This window comes from Lepus europaeus, chromosome 5, assembly GCF_033115175.1.
Source record: "Lepus europaeus isolate LE1 chromosome 5, mLepTim1.pri, whole genome shotgun sequence".
In the NCBI taxonomy this organism is placed as follows: Eukaryota; Metazoa; Chordata; class Mammalia; order Lagomorpha; family Leporidae; genus Lepus; species Lepus europaeus.
This window is the reverse complement of record NC_084831.1, coordinates 94,675,143-94,689,861: the sequence shown is the minus strand read 5'-3', so window position 1 is coordinate 94,689,861 and position 14,719 is coordinate 94,675,143.

Here is a 14,719-nt window from a genome sequence, read left to right as displayed (position 1 = left end):
CTGGAGGCACTATAATGCCAGATTTTAAGACATTACATGGCAGTTAAAATCAAAACAGCCTGGTACTGGCACAAGACTAGATATGTGGACCAATGGGACAGATTAGAAACTCCAGAAATTAATCCATACATCTATAAACAACTAATCTTTGACAAACAAGATAAAATAAAATCACTCCTTGGACAAAGGACAGTATCTTTAATAAATTGTGCTGGAAAATTTGGATCTTTATATGAAACAAGACCCCTACTCCACACCCTATACCAAAAAAAAAAAAAAAAAAACCAGCTCATAATGGATCAAGGATCTAAATTTTAGATGTGCAACCATCAAATTATTAGAGGAGAACTTGGGGGAAACACTGAGAGAAATTAGCATAGACAAGGACTTCCTGGATAAAACCCCAGAAATGCAAGCAACAAAAGCAAAAAATAGACAAAAATAGACATTAAACTAAGAAGCTTCTGTATAGCAAAGGAAACACTCAACAAAGTGAAGAGGCAAATGACAGAAATGGAAGAAATATTTACAAATTATACATCTGATAAAGAATTAATATCCAGAGTACATAAGGAGCTCAAGAAACTAAAAAACAACAAAACAAAATTCCAGTTGAGAAATAGGCCAAGGAAGTGAACAGGCATTTTTCAAAGGATGACATACAAATGGCCAATAGATACATGAAAAGGTGTTCAGGATCACTACCCATCAGGGAAATGCTAATTAAAACCACAGAGCTGTTTTATCTCACCCCAGTTAGAATAGTCATCAACCAAAAATCCAAAAAATAACAAATGCTGGTGAGGCTGTGGGTAAAAGGTACCCTAATACACTGCTAGTGGGAATGTAAAAACACTACAACCATTATGGAAGACAGTATGGAGATTCCTCAGAAATCTAGAAAATTGATCTACCATGTGATCCAGTCATCCCACAACCTGAGGATTTATCCAAAGAAAGTAAAATCAGCATATGAAAGAGCTATCTGCATCTCCATGTGGATAGCAGCTCAATTCACAATAGCTAAGATATGGAATCAACCCAGCAGTCTTTCAATTGATGACTGGATGAAGAAAATGTGATATACATGGAAATCTGCTCAGCCATTAAACAAATGAAATTCTGTCTTTTGCAACAAAATGGATGTGATGGAAGATGATTATGCTTAGTGAAATAAGCCAATACCAAAAATAGAAATACCATATTTTCTCTAATATGTGGTAGCTATTATATAGAGTACAAAAAAGTAATGTAGATCAGTGAAATTGACATGTGATGTTTCTACTTTCTACTTGTTAAATTCTTTATTTAATGGAGAGTTAAGCCTGTGGTTATAAGCTGAATTGAAAATATGTTATTGAAAAAATTAAAAGAAAATTAAGAAAAGAAGGAGGAGGGAGGGTGGGAATGAAGGAGGGAACGTTGGAAGTATCATTATGTTCTTAAAACTGTGTATATGAAATGCATAAAATCTGTTCTTTTGATATAAATAAATAGATAAATTTATTTTTAAAAAGGAGAGACTTGACTTAACAACATCTTTCTTCAAGTGCTGCAATTTGATGAACATTCAAGTCTCACAATGCACATTACCATCAGCTGTACTGTGTCTTGGCTCAAATGTCTGAGGAAAAGTCTGGTGAGAGTTGGAGGTGGTGCTGAGTAAAACTCACAGAAATGTTGACTTGCTAAAAAGATGTTTTAATTTACAACACAGAAATAAAACCTTGAAAGGCCAAAATCCTAGAAAAGGATTAAAGTATGATTTTGTGGCATATATTCATACAAAATATGTTGCAAAATCATTTTATAAAGATTGTTCTCTTTCTAAACCAGTAATTCTCAACATAAGGACCTCAAAATCACAGCAATAATAGCAGTAGAAATTAGTTAGAAATGCAGATTCTTGGCTCTGATCCAAACCAATTCAATCCAAAATTCTGGAAGTGAGGGCCCAGGAACCTGTATTAACAAGCCTTCTAGGTAAGCTCAAGTTTGATAATTGCTGTGTGAAGTTATCACCTTTCTCAACCATTGTCTAACTCTTTTAAGCCTACCTGATACTCCACTTCAAATCCAGGGTTTAGTTTCTCTTCTTTTGTATAAAAACAGAGCTAGTCTCATCCTCCTTTCTCCTCCCTTTGCTTTAGCCTAATCCTTCCCTTTCCTTATTTCCCTTCCAGATACCCATTCTAGATAAGGCCTTCCTAGATCACAGTGGGCACACTATCCATGAAATCCAGCATAACTGCACCACAATTCTAACTCCTGATCGCACCCTGTTTTGCACTAAGTGCTTGCAGTGATTCAACAAGAATCATTTCTTGAGATCCTATTTGGAGCAAAGTTCTGAGATGGGCCTTTTGAGAGTTCAGGCACAGAGCAGGAAATTAGTCTACTAATGGGTAAGAGAAATCTTACAACCAAAGACAAAATACAGACACAAAGGAAGCACAGATAAACGTGTTATCCCTTGATGTTCTCTTCCATTTTGGGGTCTTTAAATATGCAAATGACTTCCAAATTTATGCCTTTGGTCTAAACCCAATCTCATAACTACAATTGTCTACTCACATCTGTACCTGAGTATCATATAGCAATCTCAGAGGAAAAATGTGCAGATAGGGTTCCTGAAGTTGTATTTATGAAGTGCATTAATTTTGTATATTTTAAATAAAAGATTTCTGGGTAAAAAATAAAAAGAAAGAAATGTGCAAAACAGAACATCTAATCTTCTTCCCCAAACCTTCTTCCCCTTCCAACTTCCCCATCATTCTCTTATGCCCCACATCTGAGCAAGGTTTTCTGCCAGCTCTACTTTCAAAACATTTGTAAAATCTAATGACATTGGGGCCAGCGCTGTGGTGCAGTGGGTTAAAACCCAGCCTGCAGCACCAACATCCTATATGGGCTCCAGTTCAAATCCCAGCTACTCTATTTCTGATCCAGCTCTCTGCTATGGCCTGAAAAGGCAGCAGAAGATGACCCAAGTGCATGGGCCCCTGCACCTGCATGGGAGACCCAGCAGAAGTTCCTGGCTCCTGGCTTCAGATCAGCTCAGCTCTGGCTGTTGTGGCCATTTGGGGGGTGAACCAGTGGATGGAAGACCTCTCTCTCTCTCTCTCTCTCTCTCTCTCTCTCTCTCTCTCTGGCTCTACCTCTCTCTGTAACTCTGTTTTTCAAATAAATAAAGTAAATGCAAAAAAAATCTAATGACATCTCATCACTCCACTGTTACTACCATAGTCAGCCTTTTGACAATGTTCTTGCTTCAATCCCTGAGTCACTGCAACCTATTTGCAACCCATCAGCCAGAGAAATCCTTTCAAACTATAGTTCAGATAATGCTACTTCTCTGTTCAAAACCCTGCAATGCCTTTTATCTCGGTAAAATCCATAACCCTTAAATAGTTTCAACATCTACACACTATTTCAATCCCACCCTTACAGATGTGCTCTCATCTCCTATCTCACCCTCTCACCCTTCTCCATACACACTATTGCTAGGTTCTGAAAATATGTGCCCCTCAAAGTTCCCTTAGTCCCCAGTGAAACAGTAGTAAGAGATGGTGTTTTTAGGAAGTGATTAGAATTAGTGCCCTTATGAAAATATCTCAGAGAGCTAGCTCAATCCCTTCTGTCATATGAGGATGCAAAGAGAAGGCACCACCTAAGAACCAGAAAGCAGGTTCTCACCATATACCCATTAGCTGGGGCCTTGCTCTAGGACTGTCTAGCCTCTATAACTGCAGAAATAAATCCGTGTTGTTTATAAGTGGGCCATTTGTGGGCATTTTCATACAGCAGCCTGAGGAAACTAAAGCACTAGACTTGTATTTGGTATGTCTTCCCCCTGGTGCCTTCTTCCAGCCTGCTCCTCATTCCTGACAGGTCTCTGATTAAAGATCATTTCTCTTTTTTAAAATTTTACTCAAGTTGTACAAGTTTCATGTACTTCACATATACAGATTTAGGAACACAGTGGCACTTCCCCCTACCCTCCCTCTCACCCTGGAACTTTCTATGACCTTGCTGCACATTACTTTTCTCCATGACACTTATCACCCTCTATCATAATACATACACAATTGTGTGTGTCTCCTCCACTACCACCATGCAATATAAATTCCAGGAACAGATATTTTTGTTCACATATAGGAAGTAGATATTTACTAATGATCAAATAAATGAACAAATGAACAAATTAAGTGTTGCAGGAGTTCAAAGAGAAGACAAGTTACTTCCTGATGAAGGATAAAGAAAGATTCATGATAAGGGCAGCATAAGCCATGATCCTCGAAGAACTGGTAGGATTTGGACTTTTAGAGGTGGTTTACGGAGGCTTATCTTTTTACCAAACATAAGATAAACCATTATCCCCAAATGTACAGGGTCCAATTGTATTACAAAATATACAAAGTTCATATCCTTTCAATATTAACACTAACAAGAGTATAAGTGACTAGCAAAGTAAAAATATTTTAAAATTATTCTTGTGAAAAACCAGTGAAGTGCACAGGAGAGAAAGAAGTGAACAGAGAATTCTATAGAGGTGCTGAGCCTGACCCTGGCACACAGAAAGGCTTCAGGGGTGAGTGGGACTGAAGATGTAGGGATTCTGGTCTTTCTTCTTGTTAAAGCCATGCCCAGTAACCCTTATCTAGTGGGACTGGGGATGAATTTTTTCTACATATGTTGATCGAAGAAAGGTTTTTCTATGTAAAGAAAAAGGCACAGAAAGAAAATTAGAGTTTAAAAAGATGTTGGGGATGTGAGTGTGTGTGTTTGAGTGTGAGTAGTTGAGTGTATGTAATGAAAGCTGTGAGCTATGGCGACAAAGAAATGAAGAGGATCTGCTTTTAGGCAAGGTGAGGTGAGCAAGACTCCAGAGAGCATGCAAGGGTCAACAAATATTACTGACTGAAGAATTCTCACCAACCTAAAAACCACAAAGAGACTCTGTCCCAGCACCTGCTGATGCTTCTTTGATTGTCCTAAAACACAATGATTTCTCTTTCAACAAGAACTAAATGATGCAACTGATTTTATTCTCTGTGGGCAGAAATAAGGCATTCAAAACAGACCGCCAAGCTGAAAGAACCCTCAAGGCTTCTTATTCCAACCACTCTCATTCTCCAGAACGAACTGGGTTTCTGAGATGTGTGGAGCCTGTTCAAGGTCACAAAGATAATTAGTATCAGATCCTGGACAAGAAAGCTGTGCCTTTGGCTCCATGTCCAGAATTCCTTCTCCTTTCCTAAGCCAACAATTTTTCAATGAGTTGCTTGTTTTAGTGAGCCCCAAAGCAGGTCAAGTGACTAGTACCTGTTTGTATACTGCCTGAGGCATTCTACAGAGATTGAATTCTGGTTTACACCCTAGTTCCTGCTGTAAGTCCAGGTTGGTCTATCAGCTATTTATTTCATTCTTTCTGCAAACATTTATGAGTGTTTATTGTGAGATAGGCACAATATGTAAGACAACAGTGATTCAGTAAGAACACAATTGTCATGTCCCTGGCTTCACAGAACTTACACTTTTGTGAAGATGGCAGAAAACAAGGACAAAATCACCAAATATTGTGATAAGTGACATGAAGTAAACAAGCAAACTAGCTTGGTAGAGAACAGGAAGATGAGCTACCTTAAATAGGGTGACCAGAGACAATTGCTAAGACATATCATGTAGGCTAAATCTGAACCAGGCATAAGAAGAGATGCTGGGTAGAGGACACAGCCAGGGGATTAGTTTGCCCGATAAACAAAGATCTGTGTGTCTGGGGCATGGTGAGGAAAGGAGCAGATTAGACTAAGATGGATCAGGGTTAAGCAGAGGCAGGGCAATGTCACTATCATGCTGGACCTAGGGGCTCTAGTTTGAGCTTGAATTTTTTTTACCAAGTACCTGGGAAGCCATCAAAGGATTTTAAGCATGGAGGTGCATGATTTTATTTAAATGTTAATGAGAATTTTCTATTCATTAAAAGAATTTAATCAATTGGGAAAAATTCATCTAACCACATTTACTATAAGGAAGGTGCTAGAACTGTTTTTTGTTTTTTTTTTGTTTGTTTGTTTGTTTTGTTTTTTTGTTTTTTTGTTTTTGTTTTTGTTTTTTTTTTGGCTGAAGGAATTGCACAGGATTCAAACCCAAGTCGTATGTTTCAGAACATTCACCCTAAACCACTACACTTTTGACTTTTTGTGATTTTAATGGTGGGGTTGGAGTGAGCAAAAGGACAGGCAGAGATATCAGTTAAGGAGCTATCACAGATGGTGATGGGAGAGACAACAGTAGTATAAATAAGGGGCTGATGGCAGTGGAGATTGAGAAAAACTGATGAATCTCGGGTGCATTTTGGTGGTGAAAGTGTTAGGAATTGATGATGCTGCAGATATAAAAAATGAGAAAGTGAAGAATGAAAGATGACTCTCAAAAATTTCTAGTATAATGAATGAACCAGGCAAATAGTGGTACCATTTGTTAAGACTGATGGGGAAGTGAAACAAGATTTAGAAGGAAGAAGGCAATAGTTTGACCTTAAGTTGAACATGTCAAGTAAATGTTTGGATGAGTCAGGAGCTCAGAGGTACATATATAAACATTTAGAAGACATCTGCACAAGGATGGGCTTTCAAACCATGAGAGTAGACAAGGCAACCTAGAGGGAGAGTTCAGAAGAAAAAAATGAAGACAGTGTGAGACTAATCCCAGAGGAAAAACAATGTTTGGAGGTTGTTTAGAGAAGGAACCATCAAAGGAACCTGAGGTGCTTTGGACAGTGAACTGGAGGAAGTGAGAAAACATAGACAATCCACAACATGAGAGGGTTTCACAAAATATGAAGTTGTCAATTTGCCAGGTGCTGCTGAGAAGTCCTACAACTGGGATAAGTTAGATCCGCTACATCACATGACTTCAGGGGCTCTAGAAAGCTCTCAATCTTACGGGATGCCCCACACAGTTCCCAGAAGTATAGAAGTCCTTATTTAAGGCTTTCTTCCATTTTGTATTACACTCATAGTGCCATGAGTGAAATATCACAGAGAGGGAATAAGTTTCCGATCATTTCTTGATGCTTCACATCTGATGAAAGTGAGAGACAGAGATGAGTGTGGGGCAATAATGGAGCTCTGCAGGTAGAGGGCAGGGAAAGGCAGAGACAAGGTCCATGCAGATATCAAACAGGAACTGTAACTACTTTACATACTTGCCTGGGGCCGCTCACTGTGCTGAGTCACTCCTGTTTCACATATGTATTTTAGCTGCCATTTGATTTGATAAGTGAGTATGAAATCTCCCTTGAATACATTGAAGATATAAGCAAACACTATTTTCTATACAATATGTCATTGATAATGAAGGTTTTGACACACTATCTTTACAACTTTTACTGTCACTATCTCCCTGAGAATGTTTTGGGTATGAAATTATGTACAAATATCTTATTGACACATAAATATCAGATGGTACTGTTATTTGACTAACGGAGCTATGGGGACTGAGAAAGACACAGCAGATGACTTCTGTCTTCAGACCAACCCACAACCTTCAGGAAGGCGCATTTGTCAGAAAGGAGACTACATTCCTAGTTGGCTATTGCATAAACATGATTCCAGCTATATAACTGAACCTGAAGCCATTGCCTGTTTACCTGTTTATAAACTCTTCATGCTTTTTGTTGTTTCCCAGATACTGGTGGAAGAGTTAAGATGGAAACTTGCCTCACTGGTAGTGTCAAATATCTGCTGGAAGGTAAAATACCATTCATCAAAGCACTTAATTCTTTAATTATTTAGCAATCCTGCTTTCACACCTTTTTAAGAAGAACAAAGCCAGCTAGTGTCCCATCCATGACTTGCAGATAGAAAAATATTGAAAAAATGTAACAAATATTTCTTATAATGGAAAATTCTACACTGATGAATGAATAAACACAGACGAATGAATGATTGAACAAACTAACAAATAATGAACCAAAGAAAAAGTTAGACTGTATGTTGATTTCCTGCAGATTGTTCTATGCCTACTTCCAGTGGCCGAGATTCCTTCCAGACTCAGAACAGGGGATAAGATTGAGGCAGACAGAACAGGAACACAGGAAAAGCTACTCAGGGTGTAAACAAAGAGACCTTGGCCCCTGGGTTAGAGGGGTGATTGTGTTCTGGGTAATTGTCCTTGCAGAGTTTTTAAGGCAGTCACAGTCAACTATTCTCAAATCCCTTATCTGTGGATGAAATTTCCCCGACTATGCAAAAATGAGGCTGCTGATGGCATGCCCAAGGAGATATTTTTGAAAAGCAAGCATTTCTCCCCTTCAGAGCAACCCCCTTAAGAGTAGGTTGGTGTTCCTGGAGAGACTCCAAACTGTTCCATAATTCTGTGTCCCTGGGATCTGAACAAAGCAGCAATATGAAGAAGAAAATTCAAGGAGATTTCTTAAAAAACAAAACAAAACAATACAGCCTTTCACTTGGAGTCTAAAAGGGAAGGGTAGCCAAGACACATGAGGAGAATTTATTCCTAGGGCCTCAGAGCCTCAGTCAAGTCAACGGCAGAGACAGAACTGTGGCTTGTGCTCAGGTGACTGTGCCAAGCAGTTCTTTCACTTTGTAAATTAACCGTGGCATTTCCATTTAAGCCCTAGATGACTCCTAAATTGTCTTCATGGTTCCATACTCACACATCCAGTTGCTTGATGGGTCTGCCTCATGCAAAGAGATTCTTGAAGTGATTACATGACCAGAAGTGAAAAGACCTTGTCTTATCCTAAGATTTTCTTCATATTACTCTCTCACTTGTTGGAGAACCCCTACTATCTGCATCATGCCCACCTCTGAAGAATTTCCATGTTGTTCATAATTATCATTTGTCTCTTATACCTTGAAGGAGTGAAAGATAGTGAAAATAGCAGATAAATCAAATAAAACTGGCTTAGAGTCCCAGCTCCATCATTTCAGCTGCAATTGTTTGATCTCAGATAAAGTTCTATAAAATGGACCTAAGAAAGATACTACATGGGACTGTTGAAAGGATTACATAAGATGACATACACATGCTCATATCACTCTGTTGGTTCTTGAAAGCAATCAAGATACACTGCTTCCAGTCTGCCCCCAACACCAGGCTCAATTCAACCAGAAATGACCTTATTCTTCCTACATATTCCCAGAGTGTTGACTATTGACTCATTTACAAGACGCCAGTCATGTCCTACTTTATCCACTCTGTTACACTAGAGCTCCTTGAAGACATGGAATGTGTAGAGTACAAGTTCATCCTCCCCCTATTGCCTAGAATGCATCTTCACAAGAAAAACATGCTGGGAACATTTGTTTAACAAGCAAGTCTTTCTTTTTTATCGAAAAAGATCAGTAGGTTAATATTCTCCAAGTCATGCCTATCTTCAAGTCTACAGAAAGAGAGGCTTTAAAGCTGACACAGAGATGGAGTGAGCAAGACTCTAGCATTTGTGGAGTGCTTCCCATGTGCTGGGGCTTTTCCATTCAGCTCTTTTTTACTTCTCACACTAAGTCTCCTGTAGCCCCAGTCTGCAAGAAGGAAACTGACTTACAAAAGTGAGTAATTTATGGCCGGCGCCACGGCTCACTAGGCTAATCCTCCGCCTTGCGGCGCCCGCACACCGGGTTCTAGTCCCGGTCGGGGCACCGATCCCGTCCCGGTTGCCCCTCTTCCAGGCCAGCTCTCTGCTGTGGCCAGGGAGTGCAGTGGAGGATGGCCCAAGTCCTTGGGCCCTGCACCCCATGGGAGACCAGGAGAAGCACCTGGCTCCTGCCATCGGATCAGCTCAGTGCGCCGGCTGCAGCGCGCCAGCCGCGGCGGCCATTGGAGCGTGAACCAACGGCAAAAGGAAGACCTTTCTCTCTGTCTCTCGCTCACTGTCCACTCTGCCTGTCAAAAATTAATAAAAAAATAAAAATAAATAAATTTGTTTAAAAAGTGAGTAATTTACCCAGGTCTTCACAGACTATAATAGCATTTCAGTTACTCTAATGGAATGTTTCTATGCAAAATAAATAGATAGAGGGGGAGACACCAGGTTGGGTCCAGCATCCCCCATGGGGATTAGTTTGATCAACTTTCTATTTCGCCAGATACTACCTACAAGTAAAATCAATAACTGAGAATCTGCTAACTTGACCAATATATAAACTGGGCATTCTTCTCCTTTAAAAAGGAACCTAAAAAGAACTGGAAAAAAAAAAAAGAAGAAGAAGCAGCAGCAGCCTCTATTTGCTCAAGTTCAAAATTCTTTAGTTACCTTTTGTCTGATTCCAATATGCAAGCCCTTTGCCCAGCTGAGGGATCCTTGTCCAGAGATATGTTATTTTAAAGGCTGAACTTTGCACTCTCAGCATTCTTGCCCTAGAAACAGGAACGGTCTGTTCCACAAAAGTCCCTGGAGCCTCATCATCCAAACAAACATGGGGCTCAAAAACAAAGCTGTTCTCCTGCAGACTTTCCCCCACCACAGGAACCTTAAGTCTTCTCTGTAATATTTCCTTATTTCAAATTTTTTTTATCTAATTTAGTGGAAAACCTTAAGTCCCCATGGCTTCCAGCATCTTCCTAAGCAAAGAAAATATATGTTCACTATGACATGGGGAGGATTCAGGAGGCAGATGAGAGAAGGGGGGGGCAACATCAGGGGTAACTGAGATTTTGAAACATAAACCTGGAATCTACAATCGTAGAAACTGAGGCTCTCAGGATACACAGTTATGATGATTAGGATGCTTTACACAGAATAAAATCCAGGCAGCTGATGAAGGATCCCTTGCCAGTTTTACAGTGTTCAACCACCCCTCCTATTCTGTCCTGTGACTTGAACTTGTGGCCCAAATCCCACTCTCCAATTTACCTGCAAATTTAACCTGCCCTCTCGCAACCACCAGACCTCGTTCTCTACCCTCTCCTCCCTTTTCCTTTCCTGATTCAATGCTATCTTCGTGTTTCTGTCTCATGCCATTTTTTTTTTTAAGTTTCAGGTCGCTATTTGTTTCTACCTTTCATCCACATAGAAGTCACCCTGTATGCTTATACTTTCATGATTTTATATGCACATTTGGTGCTATAAGCACAGTATTTCATATCCACTTCCCAGTCCATGGGAGATCTTCCCAAAAATCTCAGTTATGTTTTCAGGGAGATGGGTCATGTTTCTCTCCAAATCAACTGTGAATTTAAACCATAGAGCAAAGGGCAGGTCTTTTGTAACAGAAACACTCCCACAAGGAAATCTAAAGGAAGGGATGGCCTTAGCTTGGAACCCTAAGAGAGGTAAACCAAGCCTATTAATACATGGGCAGACTGTTACACTTCCGTTCATATTATTGAAATGTTTTATAATTCCCCAATGGAAGCTACACAGTAAGTTCAGGGCATCATGAAATATTAAGTTCAGTGGACAAGGGCACCTGCCACAAACTTATACAAAATATCAGGACAGAAGGCTACCAAGTTAAGTGTGGCATCTCTTATTTCATATGTGATGAAAGGGTTCAGCAGAGACTGATCCACATGTCCCTGAAGCACTGATCAGAGTCAACAAGAAATATTAGGGCTTTTAGTAATAAACAGTGAAGAGTACACATTTTTAAAATACTGTGTTTCTTTCTCATTATAAAAGACAAATGATATTTTTGGCTGATGATTGGGTCCACACATTAACACTGTGGAGCAAATATGAAGGAGACGGGGATGGGAGACACAAACCCAACATACCAATGATGAGAAATAGGATAAGAAAAGAGACACTGAGGGTTCCTTGGATTGTGGTTAGTGTGTGGAAGAGACAGGTGCCCCTAAGAACAAATATGAATGGAGTCACCTTGGCATTCTCTGGTCTGGCCCTGGGGAAACATCCCATCTTCTTAAAATGCCAAATGACCAAGAGGAGCTTCAAAATAGCATTGTGATGCCTGTGGGAGAAGGATTCCCTCTAGACTTGGTAAAATAAATGTCATCAATCCCGAGTGAAGTAGTTAATTATGGATGGAAGCCCTGAATTGCAGTCTGGTCCTGGCGTAAGTGGAAGCCACAATAATCAATTAAGGCTATGAGGAAAGAGATGATACTGTCAGCTAACTTGATCACAGCTACAAAAACTCTTTGTTGGTGAGTATTTTCTAGTCATACTTTTTCCAAATATGCAAAGTTCCCATCTGCCACAAGCTTTGGAAAAGATTTCCCAAACCCAGTGTTTTGGTTTCTAAGAAAGCTTCAAAGCGGGTTGTGTTCTAAATCAAACTAATCTAAATTGCATTCATCACCAAATCACTTGGTTTTTGTCCTTATAACTTCTGATTCAACTGGGGTTTTTTTAATGAAGAGATTTTCTTATGTAGAGAAATTTCAGGACTACCTTGAGCAGAAAGTAAATACATTTCTTCTACCCTCCTACACGCACACACACACACACACACACAAACAGGATTTCTCTATTATTAACATCTTACATTAGTGTGGTAAATTTGTTACAGTTGTGCTCCATCTTTTCTTTTTTTTTTTTTTTTTGGCAGGCAAAGTGGACAGTGAGAGAGAGAGACAGAGAGAAAGGTCTTCCTTTTCCGTTGGTTCACCCCCCAATGGCCACTGCGGCCGGCGAAGCCAGGAGCCAGGTGCTTTTCCTGGTCTCCCATGTGGGTGCAGGGCCCAAGCACTTGGGCCATCCTCCACTGCCTTCCCAGGCCACAGCAGAGAGCTGGATTGAAAGAGGAGCAACCAGGATAGACTCCGGCGCCCTGACCGGGACTAGAACCCGGGGTGCCAGCACTGCAGGCGGAGGATTAGCTTATTGAGCTGCGGCGCCAGCCCCATCTTTTCATATCTCCTCCCCTTTCCCTAACTTTTATTCCCTGGCAAGCACTGACCTTTTCACTGTCTCCATGGCTTTGCCTTTTCCAGAATGTCATATATTTAGAGTCATACAGTGCATAGTTTTGTTTTGTTTTTGTTTTTTTTCAGATTAGCTGTTTTCATTTGACAATATGCATTTAAGATTCATCATATCTTCTCATGGCTTGAAACCTCATTTCTTTTTAGTACTGAATAGCATCCCATTGTATGGATTATTTACCCCTTTACCTATTGAAGAGCATCTTGGTTGGTTCCAAGATGTGGAAATGAGGAATGTAATTTCTGTAAACATCCATGTACAGGTTTGGTGTGGATGTACATTTTCAACTCCTTTGGTAAATACAGAGGAGGCATTTCATTGATGAATTATATGATAGAAACATTTTTAGTTTTGTAAGGAACTTACAAACTGTATTCCAAAGTGCCTGCACCATTTTGCATTCCCATTGGTAATAAATGATAGATCCAATTGCTCCACACCCAGCATTTGGTAATGCTGGTGTTCTGAATTTTGGCAATTCTAATAGGTGAATAGTGGTATCTTTATTGTTGTTTTTAATTTGCATTTCTTAGATAACATATGTCATAGAGCATCTTTTTATTTCTTTATTTGCCACCTGTATATTCTTTTTAGTGAGGTGTCTGTCCAGATCTTTTCTAAATTGGGTTGTTTGGTTTCTTATTGTTGAGTTTTAGGAGTTGTCTATTTTGAAGATAAGTCTATTTTCATATATGTGAGTATTGTCTCCCTGTTTGTGTTCCCCCCCCCCTTTGGTCATTCACTTAACTGTCTTTCACAGAAGGTTTTAATTTTAATTAAGTTCTACTTGTCAGTTTTATCTCCTCTTAGATCAGCCTTTGTTGTCATTTCTATCAAGTCATTGCAAAAGCCAAGGTCATATAGGCTCTATCCTACATAATTATATAAAACTTATGTGTTTTTTATTTAACACTTAGATATGCAATACATTTTGAGTTAATATTTGTGAAAGGTTAGGTCTGTGTCTAGACTCACTTTTTTATGTTCCATTTATTTCACCACCAATTGTCAAAAAGACTATCTTTTCTCTATTCAATTGTCACCGCTCTTTTGTCAAAGATCAGTTGACTATATTTGTGTCTTTCTATTCCTGAGCTCTCTATTCTTTTCTATTAATCTATTTGTCTACTCTTTTTCCAACATCACACTGTCATGATTATTGCAGCTTTATAGAAAGTGTTCAAGTTGAATAATGTCATTCTTCCAACTTCCATTCTTCTTCTTTCTCTTCAATAATGGATTGACTATTCCTAGATTTGCCTCTCCATATAAACTTTAGAATTAGTTTGTCAGTATTTCCAAAACAACTTTCTTGGATTTTTATGGGAATAATGCTTAATATATAGATTAAGTTGGAAAGAACTAATATCTTGACAATACTTCCTCCCTATACATGGATGTGGAATAAATTTTCATTTCTTTTATCTTCTGTGATTTCTTTCATCAGAGTTTTATAGCTTCTTCATACAGGTCTAGAACATATATTATTAGATTTATAATCAAATATTTATTTAAGTATTTTATTTTTGTGCAAATGTAAATGGTGTTTTTAATCTCAAATTATTACTGTTCATCATTGGTTTATATTCTTTTTGAGAAATCAATATATTTTTGTAGACTGACCTTGTATCCTAAAAATTTGTTAAAATCAAGAATTAGTTCTGAGTGTTTTTTTGGTCTTTTGGATTTTCTATAAAAACAATGTTATCATCTGAAAACAAAAACAGTTTTCTTTCTTCCTTCCAGAATTGTATTCCTTTTATTTCCTTTTGGTTTTTGTATTATTGCACACCATGCTCA